This window comes from Neophocaena asiaeorientalis, unplaced genomic scaffold (assembly GCF_003031525.2).
Source record: "Neophocaena asiaeorientalis asiaeorientalis breed wild unplaced genomic scaffold, Neophocaena_asiaeorientalis_V1.1 scaffold146, whole genome shotgun sequence".
Lineage (NCBI taxonomy): Eukaryota > Metazoa > Chordata > Mammalia > Artiodactyla > Phocoenidae > Neophocaena > Neophocaena asiaeorientalis.
In genome coordinates this window covers 638,124-653,558 of record NW_020172676.1, presented here as the reverse complement: position 1 = coordinate 653,558, position 15,435 = coordinate 638,124, and the positions used below count along the sequence as shown (strand labels likewise).

General features: G+C 37.2%; 1 long non-coding RNA gene across 1 annotated transcript in view; it reads right to left on the bottom strand.

Annotated features, from left to right (window-relative positions):
• Positions 1-1,216: 1,216 nt before the first annotated feature.
• The window catches only part of LOC112396146 (uncharacterized), a 47,795-nt gene continuing 33,576 nt past the window's right edge, over positions 1,217-15,435 (bottom strand). Inside the window, exons 2-3 of the long non-coding RNA XR_003002508.1 lie at positions 12,724-12,816; positions 1,217-1,349 (exon numbers count right to left, since the gene is read on the bottom strand). This is a non-coding gene — a long non-coding RNA (uncharacterized LOC112396146). The remainder of the gene's footprint in view (positions 1,350-12,723; positions 12,817-15,435) is intronic.

Sequence of the window (15,435 nt, the reverse complement as noted above, 5' to 3'; positions counted from 1 at the left end):
GTTCAGGATCCCTTTCCAAAAGATAAGTATTCCAAGCTAATTATTTCTGGAGTGTATTTTAAGCCAAGAGCTTATTTCCTACTGTTCTGTGACAGTGTTGTGCCAGCAAAACATTACAGATATTCAGCATTTCACTCTTGACATGAAACATACAGCCTCTAGTTGGTCTGATTTGCTGATTAGTCTGTACTCTAGAGCCACCCATTTAACATGAGAAAACATGGTTTGTTCCTCTTCAGAAATTTTAGGGGTTTCATTGATAGAAATTTTGAACAACTTAGCTATCCATTAGTAGGGAATTAGTATATAACACAGTATTTCCTTTCACCCTGTAGCCCTATCAGCATTCTGCCTAGGAGCAATGGAGAATAGTGATGTTATTTCTTATTCAACAATTGAAAATGTACTCAATAATTTTTTGTAGCAGATGTAGCAAAATGTCTCTTTTTTTCCCAACTAATCCTTCCTCATCCCTTAATCTTTTTACCTTGAGTTACTCATACCTTTCAGAAAAAGGCAGAGAGCAGTTAATATATTTGGAATACTTTTCAGGATTTCTAAAGTGAAGTGATAAACATATTTCCACTCGTATCCTCTGACTCACTTTCATTCACATGTACAGTTGTGTTTCCCAGTAAGGCCACTTAACATACTTTAAAGACAAGCTGAATAGTCATGCCAAATTGGCCATCCGGCCTGGAGGCTCACAATGAGGGATAATGGTATGATCAATCTGTATTGTCCTTTTGTCATGATACAATAGCTAAGCTGAAAATTGACCACACAATGGCTCAACACTGCCTGTGTGAGAGACTAATTTACTGTCTTTCTTAGATATTATTTCCTGAGTTATGAAGAAATAAGGCAAGCCCAAAAGTTTCTCATAAGGAATCAAGTCACCTGTACCAACTCTTTGTTCTTTTTGTGCTTAATATCAATGTGTAAACCCTAGAGGAGTTTTAAAAATATATGAATGTCTTCTTTTTTCTGGTGTATATTATCCTCAACCATTATATTTGTCAAAATTCTCCAGAGAAACAGAACCAATAAGAGAGATAGATAGATAGATAGATAGATAGCCTATATATATATACAAATACACATACAATCACATATATAATATGCATAATATATTCTAAAATATGGAATATATTAGAATATATAGAAATAGATTTATTATAAGGATTTGCCTCACATGATTATGGACTGTCAAGTCCCAGCATCTGCAGGGTGAGTCAGCAAGGTACAGAGTCAGTAGAGCCAGTGATGTAGTTCCAGTTTTGAATCCAAAGGCCTGAGACCCAGGACAGCAGATGACGTAGTTCCAGACTGAAGAGCAGGCTCAAGATCTTGAAAGAGACAATGTTTCAGACTGAGTCTGAAAGCAGGAAAAGGCTGGTGTCCCAGTTTGAAGGCAGTCAGAAAGGAAGAATTCTCTTTTATTCAGGGAAGGATCAAACGTTTTGTTCTATTCAAGCAATAGATTGGATGTGGTCCACCCACACTGGGGAGGGCGATTTACTTAACTCAGTCTACCTTTAGATGTGGTTGATGCTAACCTCATCCAAAAACACCCTCACAGGAGCACGAGAATAATGTCTGTTCAAATATCTGGGCACTCTGTGGCTCAGTCAAGTTGACGCTTAAAACCATCTGTCCGCCTTGAGGGTAGTTTGTCATTCGAATGTTTATTTTCAAAGCACTTCCTTTATTTTCACGTGGCACACTACATTTCCCTCTCACCACTGAACTTTATATGGCAGGTGACTGACTCCTTTGGGTGGTGGCAACTCAATTCAACCATCTCATGTAAAAATAGTACTGATGGCAGGAGCTATGATTCATACCTTTATGTCAGATGCATCTTATTTATTTTTCCAGATAGAATTCTGTAGTTTAGAGATATGGAAAATCATAACTCCAGTCATTTAACCCATACCATCCATTTATATTCCTGAGCAATATATTCCCATATATATCCCCATATGTCCATTTATATCCCTGAGCAGGGATCTGTCACAATTTAAGTGTTTGACCCTAGAGGCAAAATTTATTTCTGAGAAAAGCTTTGGAGATAGCCAAGCCCTTCATTTATGTTATAGACAAAGAGTTTGAAGTATGAAGAAATGAAATATCTTGCTCATGGGTGTGGTAGTGGAGGACTGGAAGTCAAAATTGTCTCTTGATGCTCAGGTCTATGGCACCTTTAAGTCTGTTATGCTTTCTCCTATGCTGTAGCACATAAGGAGATGTCAGACAGAAATGCAATAAAATTTCACACTCCTCTGGGTAATCCCAAACCTTACCTTTCCTTCCATATTTAATGCTTCCCATTATTCTCATCCAAATTGTTAAGGGAAAATATCAGCAAACTAAGCCAACCTTCCAATAAACAGTTGCTGAGTGAATGTAACCACAGTTATAAATAGAGTGACCAGTGCAGGCAGAATTCTTCCTCTCACCATGTATAATAAATAGGAGCTTCTAGTAAAGAATATTTCAAAGTCATATGGCTATTATCTCCAGGAAAGAAATGCAAAATAACCCATAAAAGGGATATATTATAACCCCAAATAATAACAATGCCTGCTTGAGCAGTATGTTCTTCCCTGCAGGCATAGTTACACAGGAGCCATCCCTAATGGAGAAGAAAATATAATAGTAATAAAAAGTCCAAACTTCAGAGTGTTGTCAGAGGTCCACTTTATTTCACAGTAAATTTGTTTTAAATTTGATAGACAAGGAAAAAGAAAACAGAGACTACAATGAGGAAAAATATTTTAACCTTTGGGATCTAATTCACCCTAGTTTTCTTACACCTATTTATTTGAAAAAAGCAACAGCTGTGAAGATGAGAAGGATAAACAGACATCTAAGTTAGGAGCAAAGTGCAAGAAGGATTTCCGCCCACTTGAATTCTCCTTGCTCTCCCCTAAAGACCCAAAGTGCACTCAGTGTAATTCGTAGCTTTTCTGCCTGTCATATCTGAGGAGAGAGTCATTTTTTTGTGGCTGGTGAATGCTGGCTGCAGGGCAGTTGGAAGCTCAAGTGTCAGAGGAGGGAAGGGGCTGATGCTAAAGTGTGGGGACAATGGCTTACAGTGTCTGGGTAAGCAGCTGACCTCTCGAGAGGATCAGCATCAAGCAGCCAAGTGCAGAGAATATCCAGACTAGGAAAGAGGAGGGAAAAAAAGGGAAATGCTTAAAACTCCATCAGGGTAAATTTGAAATAGTCTTTCTGTTATTGTGCCATTTTCTTAGATTGTTTGCACATACTTCATTCTGTAAAAACTTCAGTTTCTGGTACAAAGGCAAGTGGTGAGAGCAGTATGACCATGAAACTGGAAAACTACCTTTTAAAATTTCTTTTAACTCCCTATCAGTGTTTAAAAAATATGGCCTGTAAAATAATGCTGAGAGTAATGGTACCCACTCTGATGTTTCAAGAATGACCTTGTTCTAGCTCACCTTTGTTTGAGAAATAAGCCCCAGTTCAATTCCATTTTAGAATGGCTTGGAAGTGACCCAATAGTTTTATTCTTCATAGAGTGGTCTTGAGGAGAGGTTAAGAAAGGTTATGTTTAAAAATATGACCCAAGGGACTATTCCCATTCCTAAGGTGGTGCATCTTGGCTTCCCTGAATCTACAGAATTAAAAATAACATAGCAAAAAGTATTCTAAGAGTCTATAGAACCATTCCATACCTCAGTATACTGGGTTCTCAAATCTGTATAATGGAATCAAAAGGAAACTAGTATTTCAACGTAAAATCCACCAACATGTGAAGAAAAACATTTAATTTAGTATTATCTATATTTCATTAAGTGTGAGGGCTTAAAATATAAAAATGGCTCTTTTTAAGGAGTCAGGAAGTAAAACAAAGGTACATTCATTCACCCAGTGAGAGAGGTTGCAAATAGTTGAATCAGAGACCAATAGGAAAACATATAATAATTTCTCCTTAAAAAAGTACATTCGGCGTCCTACTCGGAGCCGTGGTTGGAGCACAGCGTCTGGAGTTGCACTGATTTCTGCTGCTTAAAGGAGCTCCAGAGACGGGCGTGAGCCGCGGCTAACAGTGCGGACCCTAGAGACGGGCATGAGATGCTAAGGCTGCTGCTGCCGCCACCAAGAAGCCTGTTTGCAAGCACAAGTCACTCTCCACACCTCCCTTCCGGGGAGCCTGTGCAGCCCGCCACGGCCAGGGTCCCGGGATACAGGGACAACATCCTCGGGAGAATGCAGCATGGCACGCCTCAGGCTGGTTCAATGTCCCGCCGGCCTCTGCAGCCGCAGGCTCACCCTGCATCCGTGCCCCTCCCTCCTCATGGCCTGAGTGAGCCAGAGCCCCTGAATCAGCTGCTCCTTTAACCCCGTCCTGTCTGAGCGAAGAACAGACGCCCTCCAGCAACCTACACACAGAGGCGGGGTCAAATCCAAAGCTGAGCCCTGGGAGCTGTGCCAACAAAGAAGAGAAAGGGAAATCTCTCCCAGCAGCCTCAGAAGCAGCAGATTAAAACTCCACAATCAACCTGATGTACCCTGCATCTGTGGAATACATGAATAGACAACGAATCATCCCAAATTGAGGAGGTGGACTTTGAGAGCTAGATATACTATTTTTTCCCCTTTTCCTCTTTTTGTGAGTGTATGCTTCTCTGTGAAGCATAGCTTTGCTGTCACCATTTGTCGTAGGGTTCTATCCGTCGTTCTTTTTTTTTTCCTTTTTAAAAAATCATTTTCTGAATAATTATTTTTTATTTTAATAACTTTATTTTATTTTATCTTACTTTATTTTACTTTATCCTCTTTCCTCTTTCTTTCTTTTCTTTCTTTCTTTCTTTCTTTCTTTCTTTTCTTTCTTTCTTTCTCTTTTTCTTTCTAATTTTTCTCCCTTTACATTCTGAGCCATGTGGACAAAAGGCTCTTGGTGCTGCAGTCCAGAGTCAGTGCTGTGCCTCTGAGGTGGGAGAGCCAACTTCAGAACACTGGTCCAAAAGAGACCTCCCAGCACCACATAGTATCAAATGGCTAAAATCTCCCAGAGATCTCCATCTCAACAACAGCACCCAGCTTCACTCAACGATCAGCAAGCTACAGTGCTGGACACCCTATGTCAAACAACTAGCAAGACAGGAACAAAACCCCACGCATTAGCAGAGAGGCTGCCTAAAATCATAATAAGTCCACAGACACCCCAAAACACACCACCAGACATGGACCTTCCCACCAGAAAGACAAGATCCAGTCTCATCCACCAGAACACAGGCACTAGTCCCCTCCACCAGGAGGCCTACACAACCCACTGAAACAACTTTAGCCACTGGGGACAGACACCAAAAACAACGACAATGACGAACCTGCAGCCTGCAAAAGGGAGACCCCAAACACAGTAAGATAAGCAAAATGAGAAGACAGAAAAACACACAGCAGATGAAGGAGCAAGATAAAAACCCACCAGACCTAACAAATGAAGAGGAAATAGGCAGTGTACCTGAAAAAGAATTCAGAATAATGATATGAGAGATGATCCAAAATCTTGGAAATAGAATAGAGAAAATGCAAGAAACATTTAAAAAGGACCTAGAAGAACTAAAGATGAAACAAGCAACGATGAACAACGCAATAAATGAAATGAAAAATACTCTAGATGGGATCAATAGCAGAATAACTGATGCAGAAGAACGGATAAGTGACCTGGAAGATAAAAGAGTGGAAATAACTACTGCAGAGCAGAATAAAGAAAAAGGAATGAAAAGATCTGAGAAAAGTCTCAGAGACCTCTGGGACAAGTTAAACGCACCAACATTTGAATTATAGGCATTCCAGAATATCATATCTTGGGTCACAAATCAAGGCTTGGGAAATTTAAGAAAATTGATATTGTATCAATTATCTTTTCCGACCACAACGCTAAGAGACTAGATATCAATTACAGGAAAAGATCTGTAAAAACTACAGGCACATGGTGGCTAAGCAATACACTACATAATAACAAAATGATCACTGAAGAGCTCAAAGAGAACATAAAAAAATACCTGGAAACAAAGGACAATGGAGACATGACGACCCAAAACCTATGGGATGCAGCAAAAGCAGTTCTAAAAGGGAAGTTTATAGCAATAAAATCCTACCTTAAGAAACAGGAAACATCTCGAATAAACACCCAAACCTTGCACCTAAAGCAATTAGAGAAAGAAGAACAAAAATTCCCCAAAGTTAGCAGAAGGAAAGAAATCATAAAGATAAGATCAGAAATAAATGAAAAAGAAATGAAGGAAACGAGTCCAAAGATCAATAAAAGTAAAAGCTTGTTCTCTGAGAAGGTAAAAAAATTGATAAACCGTTAGCCAGACTCATGAAGAAAAAAAGTGGCAATCTTGAGAATGAAAAATGGAGCTGGAGGAATAAGGCTCCCTGACTTCAGACTATACTACAAAGCTACAGTAATCAAGACAATATGGTATGGAACAAAAACAGAAAGATAGATCAGTGGAACAGGATAGAAAAACCCAGAGATAAACCCACGCACATATGGTCATCCTGGAAATGTAAGTTGTGACAAAGCGAGAGAGTGGCATGGACATATATACACTACCAAACGTAAAATAGATAGCTAGTGGGAAGGAGCCGCATAGCACAGGGAGATCAGCTCGGTGCTTTGTGACCACCTAGAGGGGTGGGATAGGTAGGGTGGGAGGGAGGGAGACGTAAGAGGGAAGAGAGATCAGAACATATGTATATGTATAACTGATTCACTTTGTTATAAAGCAGAAACTAGCACACCATTGTAAAGCAATTATACTCCAATAAAGATGTAAAAAGAAAAGTACATTCATAATCATCATTTTTTAAACACAAGAAGATTGTAAAGGCAGGACAGTCTACCTATACTGGAATCTTAAGCTCATGTACTGCTATTTCAATAGTAAATGAGGAAATGATCCCCTGTATTCAGAATTATATTTACATACAATCTGAACAGCCAATCAAATCAAATAAAAAGAAACTAGTATATATACAAAGATGACCTTTAAAAGTTTACTGGATTTGTCTCTAACAGATTAAGGTAAATTCATCTGCATGGCATTCAAGGCTATTTCCCTAATTTGCACGGTTCTTCCCATATACCTACCCTAGGCTCCAAGTAAATCTATCCAGTGCTATTGCTTCACGCATTCATCTTACACTATTAAGTTTTGCTTGTGTTTTTCCTTCCAATCTAAGTGCTCTAATCTTTGCTTTCAAAATCCTATTCATTTTTCAAGTTACATTTCAAAATGTTACTTCTACTTCATAAAGATAGGCTTATTTTTTTCCTTTAATTTAAAAGCCAAAATGTATATCCTCTCCCCTCTTGACTTCCATCCTGTTAAGATGAGAACACAAACAGCAGAGTAGTTGGAGAAGATTCTTAGGAAAAGATTTGAAGTTAAGTAATTTTTCTAAAAGGCTTATCCACATTCAAGTTGTCATGCAATTTTTTTCCAAGTCACTTAGTCATTCAACAATTTGCTGACTGTTTATTTTGAGCCAAGCCTTATGCTAGAACCTGTAAATGAAAAGATGGATTAAAATATAGTACCTATCCTCAAAAATTTAACATCTAATGGGGAAGAGGGATTTGATCATTGCCAGACGACAAAAGCAGAGAAAATGGCCAAAGAGAAGCAGGGCAGTCGCATATCACATGAAATTTTCAAAAGTATCCACGTGTCTAATTTATTCAAGATTCAGACTGTTGAGATCAGTGAGGATTATTCTGTCATATCATGCATTATTGAAGATACACTCTAGACAGCCAGAAGTGAAAAATAAATGCGATAAACGAAAAACATAAAACCCATATTTGTTGACCTGGGCATGTTTGAATTTGCTCCTCAGTTTCATTTGTTTCAGTTTTTCACGTTTCATGGTTCACTTAGCTCCTATGAGTCAGATGAAACATTTAAAAAATCTATTCTTGTCTACTTATTTGCATATGTTTATTTTATAAGCTTGGAATTCTCAGATTAAATTTCTGACCACAATGTTGAAGTCCCACAATAGAGCATAAACATTTTAAACAATTTTCTCTATGATCCAATCTCTAAATGTATTTTTTATGTTTAGCACACAAAATGTTCAAGTGTACAAAAAAGTAGACTGATGTATGCTCAGAAAAGAACAAAATTTAATAGGGGCTCAAAAATTATCTAGAAAGCTAGATATAAGACAATATATTCTCATTTTCCCAAAAGAGCAAAAATATGTAAAGCTTAAAGTGAAATTCTTATGGGACTACAGAAGGCTGAACATTGGGGAATTGGAATAATGGTTTTATTTTCGGAATGAATATTGATTAACTGTGTGAACTTGAATCAAACAATTAACCTCTTTGTGCCATCCATTACTCATCTGTAATATTGAGCTGGATATTTTTCCTGTCTGAAGTTTAATGGAGTATTATGTCATTTCAAAGGACAGTGTTTTGATAAGTTCAAAATTTTCAAAATTTGAAACACATTTTCAAGTATCAAAACTTGGGTAAAAAAGATAAACTAAAACTATAATGTTGTAAATTAAAATATGTATGAAAAAGGTCACTTTTCCCCTTTTGGTAACTTATTCTAGAAATCGTAGGATATTAAGAATTAAAATATAAAATGAACCTCCTTATGGTAAGACTGTAGATGGAGTTTGTCAGCCTCCACACCAGTTTAGGTCTCCACACCTGGTCTTGCCACTGTGGCTAACATAGTACCCGATTTTCAGAGACCCTGCATTGAGGTCCTCCCCAATACCTGGATATTATAATAGAATGAAGACCCTTTCCTAAAAGAGAAAGGTGTTTAATCAACTAATTATTTCCATGTTTTATATTTGCCCTGCAGTCAAGTGATCAGGAAAGTGGAGATGGAGGCTTTGGAACAGTGCCAATGTTTTCAAAGCCAATTCTGTTCAAAGACAACCTGTGTTGATAATGCAGCAGGCATGGCCCTTTATGAACCTGAATTACAGGCCCACTGAAAAGCACAGTTTAACCTGCTCAGTATCCTAAGTCAGCAAAAGGATTTGCTTTAATTCTAGGGCTTTCTTCAGAGCTCCTGGGTCAGAAAAAGTTGCTGTAGTAGAGTTGGTTTCTGTACTGATCAGAAACAGTCTCAGCAGGAATGTTATCAGGAAAACAAGAAACAGTATGAAGGTAGATAAATAACTAGCTAGCTAGCTAGATAAATAGATAGGTAGATGATAGATATAAGATAGATGGATGATAGATAGAGGGATGATAGATGAATATATGTTGATACTTTTCATACCGTCAATTAAAATATAATAAGCATATTGATATTTTTACAATATGATTTAGTACTGAATGGTAATATATAACAATGGTGGTAAATCATGACTGAAGTCTTATGATAGCTACAAATGTCACCTAAAGGATTGTATTGTAATGGCATTTGAATCAGTACAATTGGGCTAGTCAAAGACATCTCAAAAAACTTATCAACATAGATCAAATTTTTCAAAATCATTACAAAGGCAAATTTTACCCAACCATCTTTTTGCTTGAATTTTGGAATACATGAAAAAATCAAATACATAGAGACAGAGAGTAGAATGGTGGTAACCAGGAGCTGAGTGTGGTGGGGGAATGAAGAGTTGCTGTTTGGTGTATTTAAGGTTTCAGTTATGCAAGATGAATAATTTCTAGAAATCTGCTGTACAGCCTTGTGACTATGGTTAACAGTACTGTATTGTACACATGAAAATTTGGTATAAGGGTAGATCTCATCTTAAGTGCTCTTACCACACACACACACACACACACACACACACACACACACACACACACATGCACACAAAGAGAGTCAGGTAATGGATAACTAATCTAAGTAAACAGGTATGCCTCTCTTACCTCTACACTAATATACTGCCTGATCAACAAACAGATTATCCAATTATTTCATTTTTTACTGTATAAAACTATATATTGAAATACAAGGGTTTGTCTAACATAATTAGAAAAGTAAATTTAAACATTAAATAGTGTGTAAAAACAAATTTGGTTATATAGCATATAGATTTCTGACAACCTCAAATTTCCAAAATATAGTTGCACACCTAGAGGTAAGTGAGCAAGATTCTGATGGGGAAATGGGTTGAAGAACATTGGGGACATCAGTAGAAGAATAAAGACTGCTCCCTGTCTTCTGGACTAGAATCTAATGAATAAGACTGTCTTATTTATAAATATCCTGGTATATGTGTGGTTAAGGTAACCATAAGTCTTCCTCAGCATATTGGAAACTGAAGATAGAATGACAAAACTTGGAAGAGGAGAGGTCATTTAGAGAGCTGATAGAAGCCTAGGTTAATAGTAATACCTGATACCAAGACATAATATAATTTTTAATTAAATACAGTAATTTAGGGAAATAGTGTAAAAATGTAAACAAAGCCACACATACTTCAATATATCCTCTGTTTTCATGTCTTTAAAAGGAAAGCCCTCCAATGTGATTTGTCCATATATTCTAAAAAAGACAGAATTTGAATTAACTTCTACTTTATATCACCAAGTCATCCCTAAAAGAAAATCCATTTATTCTTTATCTCTACTAGAAGTACATTGTGGTAAAGAGAAGGATATGTCCACCCTCAAAAGATGGCCACATTCTAATCTCCAGAACCTGTGAATATGTTATCTTACATAGCAAAAGGGGTTTTGCAGGTAAGATTAAATTAAGCACTTTGAGGTGGGGAAATTATCCTGGATTATCTGTGTAGACCCAATGTAATCCCAAGGGACCTTATAAGAGGAAGACAGGAGAGTCAGAGTTAAAGGAGATGTGTTGACACATCGAGGGAGGGGGAGAGAGAGAGAGATTGTGAGAGATTTGAAGATGCTTCACTGCTGGCTTTGGAGATAGAGAAAGGGGCCAAGGAATGCAGGCAGCCTCTAGAAACTGGAAAAGGCAAGAAAAGGGATTTGCCTCCAGAAGGAATGAAACTTTGCTGACTCCTTATTTTAGCCCTGTAAAGTTCATTTTGGACTTCTGACCTCTAGAATTATATGATTCTGTTGTTTTAAGTCACTGAATATGTGGTAATTTGTTATAGTAGCAACAGGCATCTCATACAGACAACTCCATAAGTCAACTCCTTACAACTAAAGTTAAAGATGTTAAAGTGCTTTGATGTGTAGAAAATAAGGAAATATCCACGGTATACTTGGTATTGGAGTGATTTGCTTGTCCATGATTTAATTGGAGCCTGGAGCTACTACCTCTGGCCACTGGTGTAATTGGCAGACTTCAGACAGGAACTTCAACTCCAGGTTTCTCTTGAATCAGAGTCATTTTCACAACAAAACAAATCCAACACAAAGAAGGGAAATGTGTGAAGATAATTAAATTTCAATTTCTTTCCTGCCAATAATTTAAAAAAAATTCACAGTTATGCTCTAAAGAGGTTTGCCATGTGGTTTTGGTCAAAAAAGGACTTCTCAAGATGACATTCTGCTATTTCTTATATTCTTTCCATCTGTGTCTTACATAGCAAATGTGCTCACTGTATAAGTCTAAACAAGATTTTTTTTTCCTCTGACAGTGTTGAAGTTCAATCTTCACTCTAAAAATCAAGCAGTTCTTTCTGTTTCACATTTAGTATAATTGATAATAATCCCTGAAAATTTTAGAAATCAGATGTGCCCTGATAGTTTGGTTGAAACATACAGCTAAAAAAATTTTGCTTGCCTCTTCCACAAATTGTGACAACAGTAGCAATCAGATGTTTGAGGCTCATAAATAGCCAAAATATATTCTAGGAAATGTTTAAGGAACAAAGAAGAAAATAAATAAATACAGAAGTTACAATGAAATATCATTAACTTTTGCCATCTAGAAGGAGGTTGTCAATAATTGTTAGGAAAAATGAAGTCTATGCTAATTTAAGATAAGTAAAATTTGCTCATCTAGAGCATATGCCATAATTCAAACCAAGCTCACAAAGTGTTTGCCTTGTAGGAATCTATAAGCCATGTACTTTAATATATGCATAATTATAAAAGATAAATTGACTTTTAATACATTTATTACTATTATCTTTATGTAATTAGATGTTTCTAGATAATTTCAAATAGTTCACTGATGATGTTCTTTAAGAATTCATTCTCTAGTGATATTAGTTTTTCTGCCTGCTAAAGTTAAGGTTAAATCAACCAGAAAACTTCAGGCCAGTCCACTGAAAATTCTATCAATAGTTAGTCGTGGGGCTTCCCTGGTGGCGCAGTGGTTGAGAGTCCTCCTGCCGATGCAGGGGACACGGGTTCGTGCCCCAATCTGGGAAGATCCCACATGCCGCGGAGCAGCTGGGCCCATGAGCCATGGCCGCTGAGCCTGCGCGTCCGGAGCCTGTGCTCCACAATGGGAGAGGCCACAACAGTGAGAGGCCCGCGTACCACAAAAAAAAAAAAAAAATTTCAATAACAAATCTGGGACTTAAACTGTCATCATTAAAATGGAGTCCTTTAGCAGTGTCCATACACTTTAGAATGTTATGAAAAAAGACTGTTCAGTCAAAGTTTTAATTGTAACAGTGGAAAAAAAGACGAACTTTAGCAACAGAAATTTATTACAAACTTATTTATTGGAAGGTATTTGGAGAGCTTCAGAGGCTCAGTAAGAGCATTAGGAAACTCACAGAAGCTGAAAGAGATTAGAACAAACAAGACCTTACCACAGTAAGAATTTGCTCAGGATGCTGCCACTGGTGCCATCAGCACTGGTTAACTGAAGTCACATCTGGATACTCTCATCTCCACCGTCGCCTCTGCAAAGCAATCAGAAACTTGCTTGTTCCTTTGAATCATTCCTTCAAAATTCATAGTTCAAAAATAGTTGTCTAATGCGCTGGACCTGGATAACATAACAAAAATTTTCCTGCCAGGTAGTTGGGAGAGAAATAGGTGTCCTCTTTAACTTAAAGGGAGATCAGGGGACTTCTCTGGTGGTCCAGTGGTAAAGAATCTACCTTCCAATGCAGGGGACGTGGGTTCGATCTCTGCTTGGGAACTAAGATCCCACATGCCACAAAGCAACTAAGCCCCCATGCCACAGCTACTGAGCTTGTGTGCCTCAACTAGAGAGCCTGCGTGCTGCAAACTACAGAGCCCATGTGCTCTGGAGCCCACACGCCACAACTACAGAAGAGAAAACCCCAGGCCACAACTAGAGAGAAGGCCGTGTGCTGCAATGAAGATCCCGTGTGCTGCAACTAAGACCCGACGCAGCCAAAAATAAATAAATAAATAAATAAATAAATAAATAAATAAATAAATAAATGGAGATCAAAGTGAGAAAGGAGTTAGGATGTTGCATTAGTCATGGTTCTCAGGAGAAACAGAGCTAATAGGATATATTTATATATACAGTTGGCTCTTGAACAATGGTTGGGGGAGGGAGGAGGGGGGTAGTAGGAGGTGCAGACAAAGCTGCACCATTGAAAATCCACATTAACTTAGAGTTGCCCTTTGTATCCATGATTCTGCATCCTTGGATTCAGCCAAACACAAATTTTGCGATACTGTAGTATTTACTATTGAAGAAAATTCACATATAAGTGGACCTGCACAGTTCAAACCCGGGATGTACAACAGTCAACTATATATATGAAGATAAATATATGAACTAGCATATGTAATTACAGAGGCTGAGAAGTCCCATGATATGCTGTCTGCCATCTGGAAACACAGGAGAGTTAGTAGTATAATTTCAGATTAGGTTTGAAGGTCTGAGAACCACAGAAGCTGATGGTGTAAATTCCAGTTCAAGGACAGGAGAAAACTGATGTTCCAGCTCATGCAGGCAGGCAGGAAGCAAAAGGGTTGAATTCCTTCTTTCTCCATATTTTTGTTCTATTTAGACCCACAATGAATTGGATGATGCCCATCTGCACTGGAGCAATCTACTTTACTGAGTCCTCTGATTCAAATGCTGATTTCATTTGGAAACATCCTCACAGACATATCCAGAAATAATGTTTAATCTGGGCACCCCTTGGGCCAGTAAAGTTGGCATATAAAATGATAAACTGTTGAAATGTGAAACCACAGAAATGCCAAAGGTTTTACTGTAGTGATACTCCCATAAATCTTGAGGGAAATTTGATTTCTGATTCTGTTACTAAAGTATATATCTACTCTTGGGGCTTCAATATTTTAGGCTTTTCCACATCCAAATTACAAAATACATAGAGTAGGAACAGTAATGTGGGTAACTGATGAGTTTAATTTCAGATTTTTTAAAATTACTTTTCCACATTAAAGTAGAAGATACCTTGTCATATTTAGGAGTTTCAGTTAGAATTTTGTTTTTAATCTTAGGGATGCCAAAACTCTCTGAATCCAACATCTCTATGAGAAGTTTTCACTCCACATACATATGCTAATCAAAAAAATGTTTACAAGTTACAAAGCTAGTTCATAAAAACCTGCTTAGCTCATTATGGAAAATAGCACTGTTTTAAGAGTAAGAATTAAGCTAAACTACTTAACAATAACAACTAAACTTTAATGACATTTCAAGGATGTTTGATGGAAAAAGCTTATTCAATTAGAGAAAGTTGAGTACATATCAATGACTTTTGTGGAAGAGAGAAGAGAAAAGATTTTCCATGTTCAGCAAAAAAAGCTGAGTACAAGGAGGAAGTAACAGTGGGCCAAAGGAGACTAAGATGCATACATGTGTGAGATTATTTGAAATGTAATTCATTTGACCCAAGAAATAAAATATGGTAAAGGAAAGTGGAGGAAAATGTGACACATCAGTATACAGTAAGCAGGAAAACTGATACTTTAGCCAAAAAGTGTCATAATAGACCCAGAACTATTATTTGGAAGAGAATATATAAGCAAAGGTAAAAAATAGTCCTTCATATGCAAGTACAGGATAATTATAATCTGAGGACTTTCCCAAGCTAGATATATATCAATCAGGCATTTGTGTTGTCCCATATTTATAATGACATTAACATTGTTTTCTGTACACAATTATTGCTCATTAAGAGTCTCTTTTTAAAAAAGTAGGTGAGAAAAATAATAGCTGACCAACTGATGAAGACCTTTATAGCATCCAAAAATGCTATTGAATGTCCTCATGTAACAAATTAAAACCAGTTGCTTATCTTTTTTTGTCTCTCTCACCTCAACTGGTGGAAAATAAAACATATTTCACTAAGGGTCTTAGTATTCTGGAAAAAACAGTTGTGCAAGATAACCATCTAAAGTTTCATATTTAAAATTTTATCTATCTGAATGTAAATCTAGGATTCTCCTCATCTTGATTCATGCTAGGAAAAGATTTTGTCTTACCTTGAAAATCCAGATAACTAAATTAAACAAAAATATTGTCATAAAGATTGCCTTTAAGGCAACTCAATGAATATTTTTAA